Raw genomic sequence first — 13,282 nt, forward strand, 5'->3', positions numbered from 1 at the left:
CCTAACTTCATTTCCTTTAATAATATTTCAAAGATTGAATCTATTCAAGTCTTATCTTGTGGTCTCATCAGTGGGATGAACTTTTGAAACTAATTATAACTTGAACGGTGGTAGTTCAAGTAGTATTTGGGAAAGATATAAGTATATTGGGGTATCTTGTAACTTCATCTTTTAAACTTATATCTAATTAATAATTGTCTTATGAATGACAAAGATTTTCAGAAAAACGTTGAGACAAGGTTAGATATATGAGATCACCTTGCAACGATATTTTTTTTATATACAGTTATACACTAGGACTTTGTGTATATTCTGCATGGAAGAGGACTTCCAATATTTTGAAAAGTATATATGTATATATACTGAATATTTTGCGACTTCATCGCATTAAGATATCAAACTTGGTTCATTTCTTTTGACCAAGACTTTCATGAGTATTATGAGTAGGCTCATATATTGTAAATCATTATACATATTATTTTGGTGGGCTTGCTGCTCACCCTTGCTTTCTTCTTTCATCACACAACAACAGTTAGGAAAGATGGCCAGACTCCAGCAGACCCAGCGCAAGCGCGTGGGAAGCGTCTCGCGTCTTCCCGTTGATGTTGTAGCTGCTATAGCTGCAGAGGTAGATCTATTGTAGATCAGACCATCTACTTTTAAGAATCAATTATGTATAATTATAACTTGTGGCAGATAATGGCAATTAACTGTAAATTTATCAAGTAATCATTTTGGGTTGTAATAACTTTTAAATTGTGGATTCAAAGACTTGTACTTATTTAAATTTCATCTCTGAGACTATAACGGGTTGTGGTGTGTGTTAGTGTGGGGTCACAGCATAAGGTTATTTATTATTAATTAAGTGAAGTGATATTGTGGAAAGAAAGACCGTGACGACCCGGATCCCCGACCCCGGATCTGGGGGTGTTACACCCCCTGTGTTGTATTCATTACCCAACACTTTTTCAAATATCCCATTATGAAATACTTATTGCATGTATAAGATACTTATTTGATGGGTTTGTCTAATATGTGTCCATGAGCATACATGAAACACTATTTTTTTTATGAATTTGGAGTGTTTTTATTGGTGGAATCATTGCAAATACACGAGAGTTCATCAACATTTATGATAAAAAGATCAATTAAAATTCGACACATCACTTCTTATTGTGTGCCCATGAACACACCATAGAAAATCTGTTATTTGATAGATACACATCACATAAAAATATAAAATTTCGGGATCCTCATTTGTAAAAAAAAAAGAATAGGATTACATATCCTAAAATTGATCTCAAAAATATTTTGAAAAAACATAGGTATGCATCAAGGATAATATAAGAGAAATGCAAGGTTTCCTAAAAAAAATTCTTCAAACATTTCTCCAAATAGTGATGTGACAGATGATAGATGGTAACCTTCCTAAATATATAATGGGAACTTGCTTGCATAAATATGCGCCCATAAATCAAAACTCGCCACGTGTTAGTCATGTCATTTAATAAAATATTTGGGAAATATTTTTTAGAAGTACTCATAATATAATAGCAAGTGATTATGGGAGTTTTAACATTTTCTTTTTATCAAATACGTATCTCAAAAATATAGATATTGTATCAAAAGTGGGATATTCTATAATTATGGATTTTTCTAATGTTTTTTCAGAATGTCCGTGGATGGACATTAATTACCTAGATTGCATTTTTTTTTGAAAAGAAGCATGTGTATTTTAATACGAGTAGTGTTAGGTTTCACAAAACTTTCCCCAAAAATTTTAACAAGTGATATGACTAGCACATGGTGGGTTTTGATTCGTATGCACATATTTATGCACTCGGGGTCTCATATTATTATTAGGAAATTTACTATCTACAAAGTGACACATCAACATTTGGGAAATTTTTTTGGAAAAAAATTGGGTAACCTAGCATTATTCTTTTAATACACATATTTCATTTATTTTTTAGGATCCATTATAGCGAAAATTATTTTTTGAGAAATATGATTTAGTTGTTTGAGAAATTTCATAATTACACGAAATTGGAGGTTGTTGTAATAATAGAATGTAAGTGGTTTCAAGGGTTCATGATTTATGAAAATAGAGGGGCAGGAATTTATAGGTGTCTCAATTTATCTCGTGTATCGGTCCTTATTGTCAAGATGCATGCGTAGCAATTTATATTGGATCAAAACCACGCAATTCTATAAAATTGAGTATATCCCCAGTCTAATCTCCTTAACATTTTTACATACTTAAGAAATACAATTATAAAATACAAATTTTATCATACAACTAAATCTTAGGGTTGTCAAAGTGACTTAGTCTTGTTATTTAGAGGCATGTCTTGCACAACAATCTCCCCTACTTTGTGAGAAAATTACTTGTCACAAATTCATGCCTGATAACAAGACTAACCCCAAAATTAAAAATTAAAAAAAACTTACAGTTTGACAAAGTACATATATTATACATGAGAGTCATCTTGCAGTTATATTGAGAATTAAATTTATAAAATCAGCTAAACTTTTCAAATCCCGGTTGCTCTATAATCAAATCCTTGAGTTTGACAAGACACTCAAGCTCTTCAATATACCCAGTCCCCCTTAGAGCTTCCACCAGTTGCAGCCATTCATTTACTGAGTAACTGTCAATATATTTTATCATGTACCTCGAGAATCTATGAGTCTTGATATTCAGAAATACCATCTAGAGAAACTCTACTCAACCATTTGGCTTTTAGTTCATTTGACCTTTTCTCAACATCTCTACCTTCTTAGCTTTTTTGATGGCATTTGCCTCCCTCTCAGCCTTCTCCCTTGCATGTCTTTCATCTCTTTCTCTCAACCTTCTAGCCAGTTTAACCTTCCTCATTTTCGTAAATGCATCTTTCCCAATCATCAAACTAATCACCCTTCCAAGCTTTGTTGTTGAGTAATTTTCAATTACTTATTTATTGAGCAAGTTGAATGCGCCATCTTTAAAATAAATTTCCACCTCTCTTAGAGTTTTTACACAGACTTTGACTATTTCTTCATCTAGTTGATTGTTGTATTCATCATCTGATATTTCTTCTAAAATTGGTAGAAAATCATCTTGATTAAAGCAGTTCCAAATAGCACTCATTTCAACTTCTCTTTTTTTTTTCTCCGAGTAGACTTGAAATGAGTTTTTGCTGGTGGTTTGAATGATGGAGGTTTGATCAATTTTTTCAAGGAGGTTTAGTTGGCTATGATAGGTATTTTAAGTAGAGAGTTGGTTGTGGGTTTGTAAAGATATTTGGGCTTGGAAGTTTGAGTGTTTTGGGTTTGTGCTTGGATAGGGATTTGGATTGAGGTTTGTATAGTTTTAGATGTTGGGCTTATAGGTGTTTTTTTGTATCTTTACCATCTCTTCCGCTCTTATTCTTCTCTCCATCTTTATCACCTAATTTATTCTCATCATTCTTATCTTTTGCTTCCTTATGACTCCCACTGCTTTTGCTAGATTGACTTGGATTTGAGCCAAAAAATTTATGTCCATCTTTCTTTTGCTCATCATCGTCCAAGTCATTATCTTTTTCATTTATAGCAGTTTTTGGTAGCATTGCATCAGCATTACTCATGTATCTTGCAAAGATTTTGATCATCTCCAGGTCCTCAATAGTCTTGAACTTTTTGGACTCAATAATCATCATAGTCTTCTTATTATTCATCTCACGGTGCTTTATAATTAGAAAGTGTCTGCAATTTTTAGTAGTTGGACAGATGTAGGCCACTCCCTTTCTAGGTTTAAGATATGCCTCAGGAAAAGCTCTTTCTTGGCCTGCTTTGAGTTCCCTATGTTAGTGTGTGCGCCTTAGAGACAACACTATTATGTTTATGTTATGAGATATTTGGATTATTAATTCTGATTCTATGGATTATTCTTTAGTAATTTATTATATCTTTATATCATGTGATAAAATGTTAGATTAATAAATGTACTTGAAATATGATATGTAAATCTATATCTCTAAGTACGTGACTTAGAAATGAGATTATGAGAATAGTATTCATATTCCTAAAGGTCCCTAGTCAAGTATTATTGTTAAGGGACGATAATAAATACATTGAGACTAGTGTGTTTGTTGACTGATGATCATATCTCATTGATCATAGGTATGGTGATACTAAAGTCAAAACACAGGCACATGTATTAGATATATGGTGCCAGATTGACCCGTTGTGAGATACTACATGTTTAAAGTGTCATAAGTTAATCTCACAGTGATAATGATTTATTGGTCCTTAGACCTAAGTCATTATATTTCTATACAAGAATTAATACACTTTGATACTATTGAAAGTTATCCTTGACCGGGTAATAATAAAAGTAGACATTGGGTATATGATGAATCATATGAGAAATATGAATGATCTAGATGTGATTTAGCCCTCCTATATTAAGGAGTGATATTAATGGTCTCTTGATTGAGTAAGACTATAAAATGCATGGTCGTGCTCAAATACTGATTTGTTTAATAGTTTACTCATTGATCAAGGAAACAAGGATTAAATGTTAACAGAGGATGACACAATGCATGCCTCGAGTTTGATCTATAATATAAGGTTAAAGTAATTATATTACATGGTACATTATTCATGAAAGTTTAATTAAATCACCAATTATTATTATTATTTGGGTAGCAATGATGCATTACTAGATGCCACTCATTGCTTATAATTTCTTATTAGAAAATAAAATTATTGTCAATGTAATAATAACCTAAAGGGTCACACACAAAGAACGTTTGAAACGGGGTGTTATTTAAATTATGAATTTAAATATTTATTATTATTAATTCAAATTTAATTATTAAACTAATTAAGTGAAACTTGATTAATAATATACATATTAGAATTCGAATTTAATATACACATTATGTAAAGCCCATTAGGTTTAAGGTTAAGCCCTAATCTCTCTCATATATATATATATAAATTATGATGTATAGTTTTAGGGTGACTGGTTAAAATTTCATTTTTGAGAAAAACCCTAGCAACTCTATGTTTTAGAGAGGCTGGAGAAAGAGAGAGAGAAAGAGGCAAACAAATCGGCTAGTACCGGCTCCGGTGATCGTTGGATGATTGTACATTCGTGTGGATATCTTTGGAGAGCATATCTTTGCAAGGAGGGCTTCTGTAATTAATCAAGATCAGAACTTCCATTACTATCATACGGAAAACTTTATTAAGATACATGATCCTATTTTCCATAATTATCCAGTCATTATACATAGATCATGCGGTATATATTTAATTTTTTTATTTCCGTTGTGTTTTGTGCCTTGAATCCCCAACACCCTAAGCAATTGAGTGTCCTCATGGATCATCATTTTAACTTTATATATAAATATGTCTAGTTCTGATGCTCTCCTAGATTTGAGAAATGTCGGTGAGACTTGTATATATTTTTCAACTCCGGAATCATTGATACTGACCACCACTCTCTTTTCCTTCAACATTTTTCTGGTGACTAGTACCACTCTCAAGAAGTTCACATTGTTGTTGACAGTTTTCTTGTAAGTGTGATGGTTTAAATTCACCGAGACAACCTTGTAGAAAGTCACAAACTCTTTATCATAGCAAGGGCCTTCATCTGCCATCTTGAGTCTCTCCTACATTTAAACATCTTCATTTTGACTTGAGGGTTTTAGCTTGGACATCCTTCTCCCCTTAGGCTTGGTAGCATGCATTATAAATTCTTGAGGGATCTGTGTCCTAATAAATTTTGGGGTTTCTTGAAGATGGACTTTGAGTTGACCCATGATAGCTCCCAAAGACACATCTGGATGCATCTGAAAATAGTTTTAGGAGTCTATAAAGGACTTGATGTCACTCTGTTGACTGTGAACTAGTGATGTGAGATGAGTGACCCGAGAGATAAGAGAATTGTTGGAGGTTGTAAGCTCAGCCACTTGGTTTTGTAGAGATTGAATTTGAGCAGATGAAGAAGTAGATGAAGAAGATATTGAACTTGTAGATACTCCACCAAAAGACTCTTGGACCACCCTTCTAACCTCTTCTATCATCAAGGCAGATGGTTCATACCTGGCCTTGTGAAGTTGATCCAGTTTGACCTTAGTGTCATTAGTTGGAGTAATTTGATTATAGATAACTGTATGAAGGGCCAAAAAGGACTCTCTTAGTTGCTTTACACTTGCTTTCACATATGTGAGATCTAGCTTGCCCACCTAATCTGTAAATTTGCTGAAATTGTTCTTGATTTCCCTTTGACTGGGCAAAAACTCATCTATTTTAGCATTCACCATTTGCTTGACTTGTTCTTGATGTTTGTCTAGTGTTTTCTCTAAGAATTTACCAAAAAAGTTGAATGCTTTGAGTTAAGCTTTGTGAATCTCTGTGACAACATCATAAACTTCTTGAGGTGTAAGATCTCTAGCACTGTGCCAAGTATTGTGATGTAGTCTTCTATAAACCTAGAGAGAGCTTCTTCCATGTCAATAGTGAAGGATTTAGACAATCAAACATCCGCATTGCCATCTCTTTCATCTGCACCACAATCTTTTCTTGTCGATCTTCAACTTCTTCTCTGTAATTTAGAAGAATTGTTTGATAGTCCTAGTTTGACATGACAGATGTAAAAAGTTGTTGAGCTATATTTGCAAGCCCTTCTATCTGGTCTACAAATATGTCATCTACAGTAAGTGGTAAGAAGATGTGTTTGTTGTGTGGAAGTGGAAGGTTGTTCAGGGTTTGGTAGTATGGTAGTGGAGGTAGATGGTGCACCTGTGATAGATGTCACAGTTTGACTCACAGTGGGAATTGTGGTTGTGATAGTTTGTTAATTACCTTGAGAGTGATCCTCCATTTGAATTGGAGGGGAGTTGGTCAGGTTAATATCATGTACCATGGCCTCAAACCCTTGTTTTTCTTGCAAAAAACCGGCGCTTGAATGTGCTATTGTACTTGCCTCCTCAGTAAGTGGATCATTGGCAGTTGGACTCCTAGCATCAATTGTCAAAGTAATTTCATCTAGGGTTATGAGGGGAGTTTTTCCTGCATGAGAAACCTCCAATTGAATTGGAGAGAATTTGAGTAGCTCCCCCTCAAGAGAACTACCCTCAAACCTGGCAATCTGTGAAGACTGTTGTGTATATGAAGGTGCATTGTGTCTGTAATCACATGATCTTCAGTAAGAACTGATGAAACCCCTATGTTTGTGATGGTGTCATCAATTTCTACCTCAGCATGTTGCCTCTCACCATCCATATGTGGGTTCTGAGCGATGATCACAGTTTCAAGAACCGTGTCACTTGATTTTGGTAGAGCTTGAGAGGTAAATTCAAGCTCTTCGTTATATGAAGAAGGAATTTTAGAAATTAGATTTGATATTTCAAAAGTGAGTGTTGGTAACTCCCTCTGAGTAAAAGAGGGAGTTTCAATTGATGTGCTCTCACTCATGTGTGTGCCATCCATAATTCTTCTTTCACCCTCTTGAGAGTGCTCAAGAGGGGTACAAACTTTATACAAATTGCACTAGGGAGAGTGTTTAATTCAATAGTTACATCTTGTTCAGAAAATGTCACTAGAGTTTGTTTAGTCCATTTGTTTACAATTACATTCTTTTGGGAAGATGCAGAGATGGCTCTTCAAGTGGTTAGCTCTATCTTCTTTTGCTTCCTTGGTTTCTTGACCAGACGACTCATCTCCTCACTTTGGCTTTCCTCACTCTCATGTATGACAGACAAGGTAACTTATTTTCTCTTCTTCTTACTGGCTCTACCCTTTTGAGAGGATGAACTAATTGGTTTACTACTTTCTAAGGATTGAGAAGAAGGGGCTTCAGCTGTGGTAGGTTCCTGCAAGTTATCCTATGTAGGTTCTTCTACGGGATCAGGAGCCATATTTGTATTAGAACTGGATGTACTTCTCATGTCAGGCTCCTGCGATTTTTTCTGATTTGACTCTCGCATTCAATTTACATAATTAAGTACATAAGTACTTTATTACGATACAATTTTTTTCATTTTAACATCTCATATTCAAGACAATAGGCATACGTTCACGAGCGCCAAAGAATGATTATGTCTTGCCCGAGCTATTATACTAATTAAATAAAATATAGACCAAAGTTGATGTTCATCCTAAAAATTTTGGCACAGTAATTAAGATAGGATCATAAAATGGAAAAAAAATATGCTTATACTAAAAGAGAGAACAACCCAACAAGTCAACTGTCAGTTTTTTCTTAAAACAGGACACTTTGACATTATCTCAATTAACCTTGATAAATATTTATTTTTTCATTAACATGTTGGTTAGCTTTTTTTTTTTACATTAGTGTCACTCTGCATTTAATTAATTTATTTATTACTCTTCTCCTTAATCTCACTAATTCTCTCTTCCTCATTTTTTTAAATCTTGTAACAATTCTCAACATTAATTATTTTAAAATTATTTATCAAATCTAAATTTATCTAATATATATTTATATATCAAGTGACACTCCTTAATTCAAATTAAATAACATGCAACTATCAATTTATTTAATTTATATTCAAATAAATTATATATATCAAGTGAGATGTCCTATATAAAATTAATCACATTAAGATTGTAATATCCCGTAATTTTTAGAATTAGATTAATAATAGAATAATAGAAAAAAGAATTAAAATTAGATGAGGACTAGGATTTAAAATTGAATTAGATTTTTGGGCCTAAAATTTAGATCAGATTATAATATGGATAACTTGTAGGTTAAGACATAGGGTTTTGTAGCATTACAAATACATCATATTCGTCTTCCCCGTTTTTAATATAAAAATTTGTAGGGCTCTTCTCAGCAAAAATCAGCAATCTTGTAAAATTCGTAGAAAATTCATCGTAAGTCAGAATTCAGTGATCCTGAATTTTTCGAAAAGGTCTTTTCGTTCTCTACAGCTTTCGTGTTTCGTATTTTTCAAGAAAACGTCGTTTAGAGGGCTAAAAAGGCTATATTTAGATCTGGTCAGTTTTAGAGGTAAGTTTTCGATCGATATTGCTAGTATTTTCAAAATTGTGTGTTGTGTGTTTATATTTGATTATCAAATTTTGGGCTAATTGATTATATATTTGAAAGTATGATTTTTACAGTATATGTATCGATGTATATATGTGATGTCCAGACGATAATTTGAGATCTCTGATTTATGTCATGGTTTGTGAAAATATCGAATAAGAATTTCGGACCGTAGTCACCGGATTGTAGTGACAGTTTTCAGAAAATTTAGGACCGTTATCACCGGGTTGTAGTGGTCGTGGCATGAGTTATTGATTTTGAATTATTGTTGTTTATGTGGTATGTGTATCGAATAAGAATAAAAATATGTATTGAAAGTGTTTGTTTCGTGTACCGTATCATATAGATTATCATATTTTGTTATACGTGTTCATGTTACTTGGCCAACTAGTTGGATCGATTGGTCTCTTGCTGGGCTGTATAGCTCATTCTTACAATTTCAGGTTTCGCCTAAGAGTTCGAGTTGAATAGCATTGGTGTTCGAGGATCCTAGAATGGGAGTAGATTGACCTTTGGCCTTTTAATTTTAGCTGCGCTTTTGTAATCGTAATCTTTGTAATAGACTTTTGGATTAAAAGTGTATTTTGTATTAGTTTCGATTTAGAATTAATAGTCTGGAAGTGCGGGCTGTTACAGTTGGTATCAAGAGCAGGCTGTCTTTCGGAGTGTATTAGGTATGGGACTAGTACATTCCCTATGATGCGTTCATATGGACCATAGTTTAAGTTTGAACTATAAGATATTACAGGGCCTAGACGTATAGGTTTGATGTGAATTTGGGGACCAAATTCTTTTTAAGGAGGGTAGTATGTAATATCCCGTAATTTTTTGAATTAGATTAATAATAGAATACTAGAAAAAAGAATTAAAATTAGTCCGGAGTGCAGGCTGTTAATTCTAAACCAAAACTAATACCAAACAAATTATTAAACCGAAATTCTATTACAAAGGTGTTTATTACAAACGCGCAGATAAAAACGGAAGTCCAAAAGTCAATATACTCCAATTCTAATCCAAATTTTAGGCCCAAAAATTTAATTCAATTTTAAATCTTAGTCCTCATCTAATTTTAATTTTTTTTTCTATTATTCTATTATTAATCTAATTTTAAAAATTACGGAATATTACAAAGATTGTCAATTTATCTATTTTATACTAAAAATAAAAAAATATATAACGATGAAGATAATAATAATAATACTAATATAATCAGGCATATGCTCGGGAACTAGGGCGATCATCAAACCGCACAAATTGTCTCATATCATACTGTAAAATGTCATTTTTAATATATTGCGCAGCGGTTACAGTTTGAGTTTTAAATAAATCGCGCGATGCGATGCGATGCGCTTTGACATTTTAATATTGGGGTTCAAATCGTAACACGTATAAAGGAGTTCGAACATCTGTGTGTGCGTGTTTAGTTAATTAAATGTGTTTTGTCGGAACATGATGAGTGAATAAATCGGTGGCCGTTAGATTAAAAAATCTTAATCCCAATCGCAGAGAAGTGTTAGGCCCACACGGTACCTAACACGTGCAACGGAACTCGATCGGCCCCACTTCTATCTTGTCCACTCAAAGCTGGTGTAAAATGAAATCGTTTGTGAAGTGTGAACTTAACTAGTTAGTACAGCTTCAACTTTCAAGCCTCCTCCTTGCCCCCGCCGATTGTTAAGGAAATGAAGCTATACACACACATGATAGTGTTGAGCAATTTCCCCTTTTTTGGTGAAATTTTCGATTAATTTAAAAATGTTGGTTTAATTTAATTTTAAGTGTTCTTAAATATCTTTTTCAAATTAACAATATTTCTATTTCTTAATCAATCAATCAAATAATATAAATCAAAGCTGTTTATTGGCTCTGCAGAATAGTACTTCAATAATTATTACTAGTTCTTATGACGTGCGGTGTGCGTGAACACAAAATTGTATCAAATTTTAATTTTCTTTTGACGATTTCAATGTACGGGAAAAGAATAAAGGTCACCGGATTCTTAAAATTTCATTTTTAAATTTAGTACGCACTAGAGAAACGGAACTTCATTTATCCTTCACTTTTGTCTCAAATTTGATTAGAATCTAAAATCTGTTAATTCAACTAATTTCCTATTTCTTTTTCGTTTTTGTTATTTTTATCTTTTACATATAACATATATTGGTGATTGGTTTGTCCCTTACGACCTGGAGCGTTACTAGCCAATCGGCCATGTAATAAGAAAATTTCAAATTCAATGATTGATGAAAAATGAAAAAAAAATTATGACTCCTTTTCTTTTGAGAAGAAAGAATGAAAAAAAGGGGAGGGAGCAAGAAATACAGCTGAGGAGCCAGGCTGGCACGTGTGTAATTTACGCTGATTTGGACTGAAGAAGACAACAGCATGTCTTTACACGTGCGACTACGCGTGCCCGTTTGTCTTGTTTGGGACCCACCAGCTTGCTTACGTGTATTACAAGTACCTGTTACGTGCTTCGCTTGCCTTCTTGTCATGTTTACAAACTTGGGGGACCACTCCTCTCCGGCCTTTAATCATTGTAATAACTTAGTTAATTTTGTCAAAAAATTTACAAAACTATAAGAGCTCTTTTGAAAAATAGTCAATTTCAATTTTTTTTTAAATAAAATAATGCCACACTTAAAAAATTTGCAAAATAAAATTTTATTTGCAAAAAAAAGATTTACTTTTTTTACAAAAATATGATTTTCTACAACTCATAGTAACTAAATACAATCTCGACGAGTTTATACAATTTCATGTAATTTTTTAAATTTAACCAAAAGAACTCGATATAAGTAGTTGCATATCTGATTAATTTTGATTGCACCGTATTTTTACATCCAGTATATAGTAAAATTGCAAAAATAATCAAAAGGTTATTATTTTTGGAAAATAACAAGACTAAAATGCTACTTAAAGACAATTAACCAAACTAAAATGCTACTTAACAAAAAAGATCATATTCATTCAATTCGAATTTATCAACTTTGTAACTAAACTAACACCATTTTAGCTAAACTGATTCAATTATTAAATTTATATTATTAGAAATTATATCTAGTTCAGTTGGAATAACTTTTCAGTTTCTTAAAATTATGAAAGAGATATTTTTAGTTCGTAGTTAGAACTGAATTAAATTATTTTAAACAGAATAAAAGGACGGTCAATATTTTAAGAGTTTTCTAGTAATAATTAATTTTTATAATTTAGCTGATTTTAATTAATAAATATTTTGTATACAGAGGAAATCTTTTATTATGTCGGAATAAAAAATGGACAACAAATATTTTAATTTGCCACCAAAAATAACGTGATTTCCCGCTCAAAATGTTGGTGATATTCATTTATAAAGCGCACGTGTGGGGTGGCTGGTGGGTCGCGTTATGAACGACACTACACACGAGCTTTCTATATCTATAAATTTTTAATAATTATATCACTGTCTTGAATAAATAAACAATTTGACAGCTTATCTAATTGTTTAATTAATAATGGTCCTACGCCTCGTCGCACGTAGAATATATGAATTAATTTATTAATTTTATAATGCAAATTAGACAAAAAGTGTCCCCAGTACTCCGTGTGATACTCTTCACCATATACACTTTCATCTCTATTTTCGGTACAAATTCAACGAACACGGATTTTGAAATTATTAGCCACATTTGACCTACGTGGTATATCTAATTTCCTTTTTTTATAAAGTGAAATTTCGAGTTCACGCGTAAATAAATAAACCAATGTAATATTAAATTAATTTAGAAAAATGGAAACAAGAAATCATTTTGCCAAAAATAAGGCTGGGAGTTTTGGTTGGTACAAGTTACACAACCAAAAATTTGGAAGCCCATTTGTATGTGTGTAGTGGGCCGAACTACTATAAAACTTCTTTACAAACTGTTTGCCTAGGCCCATAACTCCATTATATTGCAAAAGCACATTGGCAAATGTACGTCGTCTGCTACATACGTAATATACTTGCGATTTACGAATAAGCACGTGCAAATAGTTTTTTGCAGATCGCATTAGCAAATTAGTCAAGATTTAGATCCGGTTATTTATCCGAAACAAGAGAAAAGAGAGCCCCAATATTTTATAAAAAAATATTGATATAATAAATTCTACATTTATGTTTACACTATCGGGTTCGCGTTTCATTTTTGAGTAATAGAATATTAATGCAAGGGCATTATTTTATATATGACCTAATCTATATATTATAAATTGCTG

The sequence above is a fragment of the Apium graveolens genome, chromosome 4 (genome assembly GCF_009905375.1).
Source record: "Apium graveolens cultivar Ventura chromosome 4, ASM990537v1, whole genome shotgun sequence".
In the NCBI taxonomy this organism is placed as follows: domain Eukaryota; kingdom Viridiplantae; phylum Streptophyta; class Magnoliopsida; order Apiales; family Apiaceae; genus Apium; species Apium graveolens.